Raw genomic sequence first — 12,916 nt, forward strand, 5'->3', positions numbered from 1 at the left:
ACTAAGGTTATATTTCTGCCAACTAGGCAGAAGGGAACTCAGGACTGGAAATGATAGGGAGCTTTATGTTTGCAAGTGTCTTGCACTCTTGGACTCCGGGGCCTCTGTGCTCATTCTGCATTCACTCATCTCTACAGAGAAGGAGCTGAGAGATGAATACCTAAATGTGGGGGTAGGATGAAGGGCAGTCAGGTTCCTCCTCTGGCATGGTAACATGACTGCACGGGGGTGCACACTGTGGCTCTGTGCCTGGAAAATGCTGAAGCCCAATGCACACAAGTTGTCATTCTTATTCTTGAGGCCAAGTGACAAAATCCTGGGTCCGGAGCTGGAAAATGGCCCAGTCAAATCCAAGAGAGTGGTCCTCCAGGCCCAAAGCTTTCCAAGGTTGTCTGGAGTTGCCAATCTGTTCCTCGGTGCATAAAGACAATCTGTGTTCACTTCAGTGTTCTCAATGAAGTGTCATTTGGAAGAGACATTTGGCCGAATCTGGTGACATTTTTCATGGTCACTTCAGGTGGAGGAGGAGCTACTAACATGTAGAAGGTAAGGTCCGTGGATGTTGTTAAAGTTGTCCTGTGATGGGCAGGGCAGCTGACCACAGAGATTCATCCTGCTCCAAATGTCAATAGTGCCAGGGTTGCCATGCCCCAGGCTAGATGTTCCTAACAAAAACAGACATACAAAGGTAATTTTGGAAACAAGTGTCCACTTCTACTTTCTCTGTCAGAATGGTATCTCTGCCCTCACATTGGGGCAGTGACAGTTTTTTTGCTGTCTTCTGGAGGGAAGTCTGGCCAGACAAAGGAGTAAGTGGGTGACAGTTTTTGCTTTTTGCAATCCTGTGATGTGTGTGTGTGTGTGTGTGTGTATCACCATAAAATCTGTGATTTATAGACTAAAAAAACCCAGTATAAAAGTGAGCTTCATGTACTGGAAAGATATGATTTCTTGACAGGCGAAAGGATGGTGGGACTCATATCCAGGTTACTCACCTTGGAGCCGTGATAATGCCTTTGGAGAACCTGAAAAAAGAAAGTTCTAGAATGAGCCATTGATGTTGACTCAGAATGGAGTTTCAAAAGAGATCAAAGACAAAGAGTGGGCAGAAGCTGCAGGCAAGGAAACAAGACAGCAGTGTGTGTTGGGCGTGGGGTGGGGGGTGGGCAGCCAGGGCTGTTCTATGCCCAAAATGGGAGACTGGTCCCCATTGCAGATGGGAGCCAGGAGGTGAGAGGTGAATGATGGGTAGCTTTGTGGAGTTCAGCTTAGACCTACAAGTTGGGAATAGACTTGGTTTTCCTGGGACCTATGAAGAAAGACAAAGAAGCCTGGGGAAGGATGTGAGGGGAGAGGGAGAAACAAGGCAGATAAGAGAGAGAGCCACTGCAGACGGACAGGAGGAAGAAGGGGTGACTGATGGCTTAGCAGAACTTGCTTGCACAGAAGATTCTGTTTTGTTTTGTTACAGTCCTCTGCACATACCCAGTCAAGTAGCTTTGTACCCTAGACTGGCTGGCATAGGCAGGTTGGCGTGCCTGTTGGGTCCCCTTCAAGACAGGACATGGGAGGAAGTACAGGGTAAAGCAAAGTCATGAGGAAAAGACCTGGCAGAGTGCATGGAGCAGGGCTCCCAGCCCCCAGCAACCCGTCCATCAGGCAGACTGCAGGAGCACCCCACCAGATAACCCTTCTGAGTTCAAGGTTATTGCTGTTTCCCTGTGTGGCTGACACACACGTCCGAGGCACACACACCACCCTGACCTCCCTAGGAAAGAGGCTGCAGACACCCCTGTTGGTCCCCTGTCAGGACTGGGAGCCTGTGCATGGGTCGGGAGGGGGCTGGGGAGAAGGGGATGGCGGCTCTTGTGCCTGCATGGCACTTGCTATTTCGGACCTACTAAAAGTCTGTTCCTCATGGATCTCCGCTCTGATGAGAGTGACAAGACTTCTCACAGCGAGCTCTTTACTTAACCCCTTTTGCTGGGCCATCTGTTCAGTACTCTGAGGAATGCTTCTCCTCGGAGGAGCCATCAAATTATTCAGGCTCCTTCCCTGGCGCAGACACGGCTCTCCTCCCAGCTGCCCCTACCCCCCACAACCAAACCAAACCACTTGCCCACATCCTGAGTGACACGGATACTTGTGTGTGTGTGTGTGTGTGTGTGTGTGTGTGTGTGTGTGTGGTTGTCCGTGGGCGAGCAGATCATGGTTGAGCAAAAAACTCGGGAGGTTCGGTTTGGTGCTCCTCCTCACTGTAGATTCCAGCTTATGCTTCAACTCCAACGCCTCCTCTAAGACTGGCTTTCAAAAAAATACCCTCTTCTGAGAGCCATGGTGCCTCCTGCTCTCTCTCGTTATCAGCGAGGACCTGCGACAAACACTTGCTACCTCATAGTACACCCTGGGCCTTCTGGAGCTTGGTGTGGAGTGTGGTGGTACAGAAGACTTTCTCCTCATACGTTGTCAAGTTCTTATAATTTTTAAAGCTTCCTGAAGCTTTAGCTTCCCCCACCCTTCCCTGTCCTCCCTGTCCCCTCACCACGGCCATGTTGCTCTCGATATGGCTAGCGCTCCGAGCAGACCTAGAGCAGCGCAGCAGATGAAGAAGGCACTTCCATCTGCATCGTCCAACGTGATGGTCACCAGCCGCCATGCCTACTGAGTTCTCCAGACCTGGTTTGTGCTAGAGGGCTTGTATTTTCAATTTAAGTTGAACTCAGTTGCAGGAGACTTAAACTTAGCCTCCGAGCAGCGGCCGCTGCTGCTGCTGCTGCTGCTGAGACACCTAGGAACAAGCTAGAGGGGTAAGGTCTGAGGATCCACACCAGAATGAACCCTTGGGTGGTTTCGAGGCAGAACAATAGGTGATAAGTAATGATCCCGAGCCAGGTCTTGGGAAAGCCCCAGCCCCTCTTTAGACACCTGGCCATCTCTATCACCTGGACTTAGAACCAGAGTTCTTCATGGCCCAACCTTCCCTTCAGGTCTGGGCCCGGACTTGCATCTCAGGCAGGGAACCTGCTTGGTGCTTGACTGGAGCGTCCCACACCCTCCAGTGCAGGCATCAGGCTGTGGGAAGTTTTGAATAATGAATGCAGCCAAGAGGGGGTGCTGGCTTTTTCCATTCACTCACTGAGCGCCTTCCCCAGTGGGTGAGGCACACAGTCATCACCCACTCCAAGAGCAATCTTCCCTGGGTGAGAACAGGCCCCCTGCCCCCGCCTTTCTTCCCTCGCCTACAGGAGGCTGAGAACTGGCTGGGGGAGGGCAGCTGAGCCATGCCTTGGAATCCCAAGCAAGGAGCCACAGGGACAGCGGCTAAGGTCTTTCTCTTCTTGTTTTCTAGCCAATATTTATTGAACTCATCTTCCAGGTGCTGTGCTAAGGGGCATATGTGCTTATTTTCCATTGGTCCTAGGAGGTGATAGCAGCCCCGGGTTTTAGAGGAGAAGTCCAAGGCTCAGAAAAGCCATGTGACTTGTTCCAGGCCGGCAGCCCATCTGTTTGATCTCAAAGCCCGGACTTTTACCAGAAGTACTGTCCTCTCCTGGGTTCGCAGAAGGGATGGGTGCCTTTGGGATGCTTTTGGAGGAAGTTAAGAGGAGTAGGGGCCAGGAGGCTGTTGGCTTCTGCTAGTGCTCAGGAAGCTGTCATTGAGTAGACATTCGTGAGCCAATGACTCAAAACCGAAGGATGCTTAATCAAAGTTTAGTCTGACATATGCGGAACTCGGGGGAGACTCATTTAATATCACCTCATGCTGAAGCCCTCACCCCCGTTCCTTCCCTCTTGGTCTCTTTCCAATCTGCCTTCACCGCCATCTTCAACCAGGAGGAGCCAGAAGCAAGCTAAGCACCAAGAAAGGCATTTATTTCCTTATTCCAGCTGTGATCGCTGAGCCAACACAGGCTCCCTGAGACCAGAGGAATGCCAGCCACTGCCCAGAAGCACCTGGGTGCAGAGTTGGGACCTGGTCTAGAATGAAGGTGGTCTCAGCCCTTGCCCTGCATGTGACTGCTTCCTGGGACCTTGAATAAGTCTCTAGTAAGGCTCAATGCAAGCCTCCAGCACACACCCTCCTATGCCACTGTGAGTGGTTGTGACCCTCATTCGCTGGCCTGTGCTTCTTGTCTGCTCCCTCCCTCTCCTCTGCTCTCTCGCTGTTTCCTGCACACAGGTTCCGGCCTGGATCTTACTGTTCTCGTTAGTTCTATGTTTGTTTTTTGTTCCTGCTGGGGCATTCTTGTCACCTTTGGAGTTGTCCTTCTGTCTTTAGGTGGAGAAATGAAGGTCCTGTAGCCGAGGAGTACGCAAACAGCCAGGCAGGCCTGACAAAGGGCCCTAAGGAGTCCTAGGGAAAAGGTGGCCGCTTGGCCTCTGCTCTTCTTTTTGTGGCCAGTAGGTGGTGCTAGATGCTAGCCCAGGCCCAGCTGGGGCCTTGGAGGAGCTAACTGCTATTCTGGCTTACAGGAAGACGACTTCTGCCAGACTTGAAGAAGCTCTAACTGTATGGACTCAGGAGCTGATTCAGGACACTGGAGATGCTACCAGTACACAGTTATTTCTTGTCACCAAGCCTGGCTGCCCCTAGCAGTTGGTCTCACTTTAGGAGCTGGAAAGCAGGAGGAGGGTGGAACTGGGTTATAGACTTTTGCGTTTATCCTTGCTAAAACATGACTGCTTCCAAGGAGGAATAAAGATCCCTTCCCTCGGGAGCTTGGGACAGGCTTTATTCAACCCATTTGAGCAGTTAGGAAGGATAGAGAGACAAACAAACAGTTGTTCCCGGGGCTGCCCTTATCAACACGGTGAGTGGGTTCTTACAGGTCATTCTACAGTCTGCTCCTGAATCCTGCACGCCTACTGGAGGTCTGGCACACAGTGTGTGCTCACTAAATGAATGAATGATGGAGTAAATGAGTCCGTGGGTGGATGAATTCAGATTTTCCTCCTGGATTTATTCTCTCCATAGTTAGAAATGCAACCAGTCCCTCTGCCTAGGGATTTTAGGAGTGGCCTGACGGGAACGATCAACCTCGGAGGCCACACGTAGCTGTAGCTCTGACCTTCACAGCTCTCTGTGGAAGGTACCTCTTTCTATTCACTTCCCGAACATCTATTGAATGCGCACCATGTACTCGGTACATCTTTCTAAAACCCCAAATCTCCTGTCTACAAATATGCCTCCTCAGGCCACAAAAAAAACGAGGCGTGGTATCTGGCTGTGGAGTTCTGGGATGTTGGCTTAGCATGCAGAGCTTGGGAAAAATGGGTGGACTTTTGGGCTTGGCCAGTGAGAAAATGGAAAGACAGCTCTGTCTGGCAGGCCCTGGCCTGGTGGGTCTCAGTGCACATAGCCAGTGTAGACAGAAGGGAATATTATCTCAGCAGGCACACGAACAAGCATTGAAATGGCTTTGCTGGCATTTTTTCCTTGGGCCAAGACTCAAACTCTGCGGAGTGCGTGGTTTTACTGAGGGCTTGAAGGAGGCAAGGGAGTCAGCACTGTGGCTGACGGAAGTGGGAACGGGCCAGGTAATCTGTGTGGTCCTTAAACACCTGGAGGCCGGTAGACTGAAGAGATGAACCAGTGAAGCGTGGCGTAGCTGGGATAAAAGCAAAGTTCTGTCAAAAAGCCAACGGTGGGAGGGAGGTGAGGCTTCCCAGCTGCCCATGCGAGGACCCCAGAGAGAACCAAGCTTCGACCGTGAGAACCGAGCACCACAGATATAAATGAGCGATGGGGAAGCTCAGAGAAGAGCTGTGCTCCGGGCTACTCTGGTCACCCACTCTTGAAATGTTCTAGAGAACTTCCTCCTCGGGATTTATTTAGTAACAGCTCATCCTGAAACCTTCACCTTGTCCCTTCTCCCTCTGTTTATTTCCAATCTTTATGGCTATCCCCCAGCTTCAGAGCTGTCTTTTAAATGGCACGGTGTGCTGAGATGAACGCCGCCGAGGGGAGCAAACAGGACAAGGAGAGTCACAACCAGCTCACGGGAGAAGCCACCCGAGAGCCCAAGCTCATTATTCCAGAGAAAACAAGACCTGGAGCAATTCTGCTCATGTCGAGATGAGCACTGAGCAGATGCCATGTGGTTGGAGAGGGTGAGGTTCCCCAGAGATCTGCAAGTTCAGGATGGGGGTAGGGGATGGATTTGAAGTTCCCACATTTCCTTCCCAGCCTCACAGACCCAGAGCAAGGGCCTCTCTATCTTCTGTAGGCTGGAGCTTCCTCAGGGCCACTTAGCTGTAAATTCAAACAGCTGTAAGGGTCAGTGGCCTTATAGCCCCGCCTCTCCCGCTGGCCCTGTGGGGCTGTACCTACGCTCTTCACTGAGCTCCGATGGCTCATTAAGCTGGATTCCCTTAGGCCTCTGAATAAGAGCAAGGCCAGCAGCAGAGTACTCTTGGCCCACAGAAGGCTGTAGCTATGTTTCCCTCCTAATCCCTTCCCAAGAAGAAGGCAGGCATCCTGGGTGAGCTGTGTTACCTTGAGTGAGTTAGCCAGCTTCTCCAAGACTCAGCGTAGATCCCTGCAAATGAGTGACAGGTCACTTCCTATGCCATCGGTGGGAATCATCCTCTCCTATTGAAGTATGAGGCTCCGACAACCAGAGGGTACAGAGGCTTAACCCACCATGGGCCTATAACCTTCCTCTCGGCAGAGAAGGTCCCTGCATGTGGGACCTTCAATACTGGAATATAGAAAGTAATGGGCAAACCAGGACAAGCTGGTTACTTTAGCTAGGGTCCCATCTTTCTCCCGCCTTGTCTCCTGGCCAGGCTCACAGTTGACCTTAAGCTAAAGACATCTGAAGACAGATGTTGAGGACGGATGCTCTGCGCCTTACCTCTGCACCGGGTGCAATCTTACCCTCTCAGAGCCCAACACTAAGGGGCTTCTTTATCTCACTGGGATGAGTTTGCTGATCCCTTTCTCATCTAGCAAACTGTTCATCTCCTCTGGAATTTTTTTTCTTTTTTCTTTTTTTGGTTTTTCGAGACGGGGTTTCTCTGTGTAGCCTTGTGCTTTTCCTGGAACTTGCTTTGTAGACCAGGCTGGCCTCGAACTCACAGAGATCCGCCTGCCTCTGCCTCCCGAGTGCTGGGATTAAAGGCGTGCACCACCACCGCCCGGCTCTCCTCTGGAATTTCTTATCAGTCTTTAAATTAACCTGGCATTTCCTATCTGTTTATACTACAGTGGAATCCAGAACCCTGGGCTGTGCACTGCAGGGCCGAGGAGGAGGAGGAGGAGGAGGAGGAGGAGGAGGAGGAGGAGGAGGAGAAGCTGCTATATGCCCAGGCTGAGCCTGCAGTCCCTGTAAATTCTCATGCACCTGTGGTCTCTAGGTACCTAGGTCATGTTCTCACAAACACCCTTTCCACTAGGATAAAGCTGGCGTTGAGCTTAGTACATTCCCATTGACAATGTCAGATGGCATCCGGAGACAAGGACCATTCTGCCACACAGGCCTTCACTTGAAGACTGGATCCAAAGCTCATCCTGCTTGTTTTGCAACGTCTACCTCTGAGACCCAATGAAAAACTTATCTGGGAAGGAAGTGGGGGTTGGGAAGGGAAAGAATAGGAAACAGTCTTTTCTGGTTTAATTTTTTGGGTTTTATGCAATGTCTGTGAGATAGACACACCCAGGGAACAGTGCTGGTTTCTGAGCTCTGTGGAAATGCAGCTCCAAGAAACTAACATTTTTTTGAAGGGTGAGAAGCAAAAATACACACTATTATCTTCTGAGCCCAGGGAGGTCTAAACTCTAGAAGGCAGCGAGGTGGGCAGGAGAATCCGGGATGAGGGAGTGCTTGCCCAGGAGATGAGATAGCCTGGGCTCTTTTAGAGGTGGGATTCTGAGAGGTGGTGACTGTGGGGCCCAAGTGCAATGATGTGTAAAGGTGAGGACAGAGGGGACATGAGCGGCTAGGTCCCAAGTGTTTTGCACAAGGGTGAGTCTGTTGGCAGAGAAGGCTGTTCAAGGGAGTGAATCTGAGTCCTGGAAAGTGCTGGCATTGGTACTGGGGCTCAGGATGGAAGTCTTAGTGGTTTTGAAGCAGGAAAGGCTCAAGGATTCCAGGCATGTTTTGACAAAATGTCAGTCCCCAGACTTCTACCTCTTGCTGTCATTCCATTTTCCTTCTTTCACAAGGAGCTGGACCAATCTTCCCCCATCAGAACAGCCTTGTCCTTTCCACACCTGGAGGAGGAAGTCCTGGCTTGGCCCACGGGAGGCTCTAGCCATTGGCTCCCCTCCACTCCCAGGCTGGGAGCAGCTGAGCCCCAGGCCAGGGCCAAGACTAGAGTTGGCTGTTCTGTTCTCTGTTTGGGAAAGAGTCTGCTTGTCCATAGCCCTAGAGCAGAAAGCTCATCCTGGTATCTTGGTCCAGGAGCATCACTTCCCATGTCCTCCTGCATCTTCCTCCCCCTTGATGGTGCCTGTCTTCCTTTGTGCTCTTCCCTGCCTGTCTCTGCTCTCTCCTTGGCATCACCCATCATCCTTCCTGTTTCTCCCCACTCGTGTGTGTGTGTGTGTGTGTGTGTGTGTGTGTGTGTGTGTGTGTGTATGTATGCATCTGTGTAAGTATACATTTGTGTGCACATGTATACAGATGCCAGAGGTCAACTTTGAGTGTTGTTTCTCAGGAGCCATTCACTTTTTTTTTTTTTAAGCCAGAATTGTCCATTAGCCTAGAGCTAGGTTGGCTGCCTGGACAATGAGCCCGGGGATCTATTGTCCCTGCCTCCCCATAACTGAGATTACAAGCATGCATCACCATGTCTAGCCTTTTGCATGGGTTCTGGGGATCAAACTTAGGGCCCCATATCACATGGCAAATGCTCTGCCCTCTGGACCATCTCTCCATCCCCCAACTTGCTTTTTAAACCTGATAGCAGAGGTCCTTCTCTCCCCACCCTGCCTCTGCTGGGTCTCACTGCTCCTGGGCCATCGGAGAGGTGAGACTTTGAGTTCCAACAGACCCTTCTCACTGTGTAACCTCAGGCAAGCAGCTAATCCTCTCCAGGGATCTTGTTCTTCACCTAGGAAAGAAGGGTGACAATAGGGACCTCACCACACAGGAAATGGAGTCTCTTAGTACTGTGTCCCCATCAGCATATAGGACTGAGCTGTCCTTGTTCTGGGCTTTCCTTTCCTTTTCCCCCCTCTCAGTTGTGGGTGAGAGGAGGGTCTCTGGGACTTTTGAGGAGGCCAAGAGCTTCGGCTAGGAAGTGAGGGGTGGCTTAGTGGTGTGATGCTCCTTGCTGGGCCTCCTTAGATGCTGCTAGGTTTTCACATTGCTTCTGTGTCTCCCTTCCAGAACAACAAGGCATAAATCAGTAACTGTCAGGCCTCATTTTCACCTTTAGGTGGATAGCTGTCCGGCAGACAGGCTCCGTAAAGCCAGGGTGGGTGATGGACTGGGACTGATGGGAACTAGAGCGCTGTGTGAGAAAGGGCCAGCATTTGCTATGGAGCCTATGTGTGGCCATCTGTGTCCCCCCCCACCTGGTCATGGGTTTGAAACTAGACACTGGCAGGCAGGTGGGTCCCAGGGTTTTCTTCCTATGATGCAGGCTTCCAGGGAGAGACTACACACAGTGGGGGCTGTCCCTTGTCCTCTTCTTTCTGTGGACTTGCAGGAAACAAAGCTAGCGGTAATAGAGTCGGGCAAGAAACCAAGTGGTGTCACGGGACGCAGGCGAGGTAGTCCTCCATTGCAGCCATTGCCTGGCGAACTCGGGTGTCTCAGAAGGGAGGAACCTTCAGAATGACCCAGCTTAATCCCAGCTGTTTAATTAATTACAGAAAGGTTCTCACACTTCAGCTTAGGCCAGCCTGGAACTCACTATGTAGCCCAGGCTAACCTCAGCTTCCCTAGTGCTCCAGATGGTTTACTGGAATGAGCTAACACTTCCAGCTAAAGCCGATTATGGTATAGTTAAGAAAAATGCCACCCATATGAGAGCAGACTTAGCCACCAGGGTCTTAACCCAAGGTGGCTGGCACAGGATAAGGAGCCTAGCAGATGAAGGAATTAATGAAAGAAATGAATGAATGAACGAAGAAGGTTGCAACCCTCTTGGCTGTTCCCAGTGACAACAGGTCTCTCCATATCAGAGGTGATGACCTTCTGGTCTCCTATGCCGAGTCAGTAGAACCCACTTCATTTTTGAGACAGGGTCTCATGTTGGCCTGGAACTCACTATGTGGTTGAGGATGACCTTGAGGTTTGATCCTCTGTCGACCAAGGGCAGGGATGACAGTGAAGTACTCACCACACCTGATTTGTACAGTGCAGGTTGGAACCCAGGGTCTCAAGCATGCCAGGCAAGCACCGTACCGACTGAGCCACACTCCTAGCACCCCAGTCTGAGTTCTGCCTGGCCTTTGTAGTTGCCTGGGCTGTTACACATTCCCTTCTGGTCCTCACTGGGTCCATCTGAGAGGAGAGTTGCTGAAACTGAAAGGATATTCCAGTCCTGCCTCAGTTCAGCTCCAGAGTCAGCTGCAGGGAAATGGGAAACGGGAAGCTTTTCTGCCCATTGGTCCTCAGCACGCAGTCAGCAAATTGGCCATCCTTAGGAAAGGTCAGCTGAATCAGCCCTCCCCCCCCAACCCGCCCCCACCAAGAAACGTGCTTGGTATTTTTAGAAGCCTTTCAAGCTCCTGAGCTCAGCAGGACACACTTCCAACCTTTGCCCATCCAACCCCAGCTCCCGCTCAACCCCACAGCAGCCTGGCCCAGGCCAGGCTAGCCCCTGCCCAGTTCAGCCCAGACATACTTTCTCACAGTTCAGGCAAGTTAGCAGAGCCAGCTGTGTGAGAGGAGAATCTCAATCTGGAGAGGCCAGGTGGGCAAAACCTGGTATCCTTTAGACAGTACGATATGACCTGAGATCCCATCTACTTCAGTTTTATCTCAGTTTGTCACCTGGTCCCGAGAAAGGCCTGTCCCCCCATATTATTCCCAGCTGTGCCGTGGATAAGTCATACCTGCAGAGCCATTTAGAAGAGAATCAGGATAAAGAGAAATTCAACCAACAGTCAAAAGTGCTGTACTCTGCTGAATTCTGGGGAAATTCTTGTAAGGCCTGGGCGAGGTTGTGTTAGAGAATTTTGTGTTCCCTTGAAAAGAGATACTTAGAGGGATGAAGTCATAAAAACCTGTCGTGTAATAAGGCTGTTTTTAAAAGAGGTGGCTTTCCATTTGAGGAGGGAGGTGTGTGATCTAGGAGGAGCTGGGAGGGCTTGGGACATGAGGTTCTGAAAACTCTAGCCAGACTCTGTTACTTCTCTTTTTTAATAGGTGGGAGGGATACTGGAATAGAAAGAAGTTTTTTTGGCTCTGGTCCTCCCTAGCTGGCCTTCAGGACATCACTTAGTCATCTTGGGCCTAATTGTTTACCTATAAAATGGCAGGGATGGAGGAGAAGTTTGAACTAAACATACTCAGAAATTGGTCAGTTTCCACGGAGGAATGTGTGGCAGTTTCCCAGAGTTCTTCAAAGGCACTGGGATCCTAAACATGGCTTACAGCTTTCAGAGGATCCTGTTTTGTCCCATGAAGAGGTTTCAAAACATTAAGTTAGGTCAAAACAAAATGATCTTATTTTACAATGGAAGGAAACACTTTTATACATCTAAAAAAGAAAATATGAAGCTTTAGAGACGTTTAATGGCCGCTGCAGTCCCTCCCTAACCTCTATGTCCTTTTCGACCATTGGAGGCTTCTGGTTGGAAGAGTCGGAGAACCATAGGGTTTGATTAATCTCTAAGGCCTTTGAAATGTTACTGTTGTATACTTATGAGATATGTAGTATTATTATTCCTGTTATTTTTGATATGTGTGTGGGCAGGCAGGGCTTGTAATAAACTGACCTCTTAGAAAGGTTTAATACTTTCTTGGCTCTTCTTGGCATCTTGGGCCTGGGAACCGCCAGTCCTTAGAAACTGAAAAGGAAGTGGAGGGTGGGGATGGGAATGAGAAAAGTGGGTGTCAAGGAAGTGGGGTTGGTGTTTAAGTGTTCTGTTCTGTAATCCTTGTATCAGTTAATGGGTTAAAAATCATAGCTTCTAATTCAGTCTGGCGCAGGGAAATGAATATTCCCTGACCCTGACAGCCTTTCCTAAGCGTTTCTCTTGCCCCCTGTGCTGGTTAATTTTCTTTCTACGGTCATAACATGCTTGACAAAAGCAACTTGGGATGTAACTAATGCTTTATTTTTATTTTGGTTCGTGGATGGAGACAGTACTGTCCACAATGGCGGGGAAGACACGGCAGTGGGCACGTGAGGTGGCTGGTCACATTGTGTCCACAGCCCAGAAGTGGAATATGAAGAATGCTGGTTTCTGCTGACTTCCTCCTGTTTTCATTCATATTAATTCTGGGCTGCCAGCCCATGGGATGGTGCTGCCCAAATTCAGGGTGCGTCTTTCCCTCTCTCTATCTCTTTAGCAAAGCTTCTGCAGATGCCCAGAGGCCTGTCATCTAGAAGATTCCGAATCCAAACAAGTTGCCCATGAAGACTATCACACCTCCAGTGGTCATTGTCTTGACCCTGCACACCTCTTGTACACCTCTTGGCCTGCGTCTTCCTCCCTGACCTGCACCTCCAAATGTGCACCCAGCCCCCTGTGGGTGCCCCTGCCCTTGTATACAGCCTCCTCCATACCTGCTCTCTCCTGCTCACCTGCCCTGCCCCACACTTGCGGAGTGTCCTAAGGCCGGAGGCTCCCAACACTCTCAGTGCATGGCCCAATGGGCCACAGGTGTTGAATTCGCTCCCTCCCACCCCCATATTCACCATCTCCCTGTCACTGCCCAGAGCCTCCCCCGGGCTTCAAGCACACACTTGTTCACCTCGAGTAAGAGCAAAAATAAGCTCTCTCTGGAACCTG

Source organism: Peromyscus leucopus, chromosome 1 (genome assembly GCF_004664715.2).
Source record: "Peromyscus leucopus breed LL Stock chromosome 1, UCI_PerLeu_2.1, whole genome shotgun sequence".
NCBI classification, from domain to species: Eukaryota; Metazoa; Chordata; class Mammalia; order Rodentia; family Cricetidae; genus Peromyscus; species Peromyscus leucopus.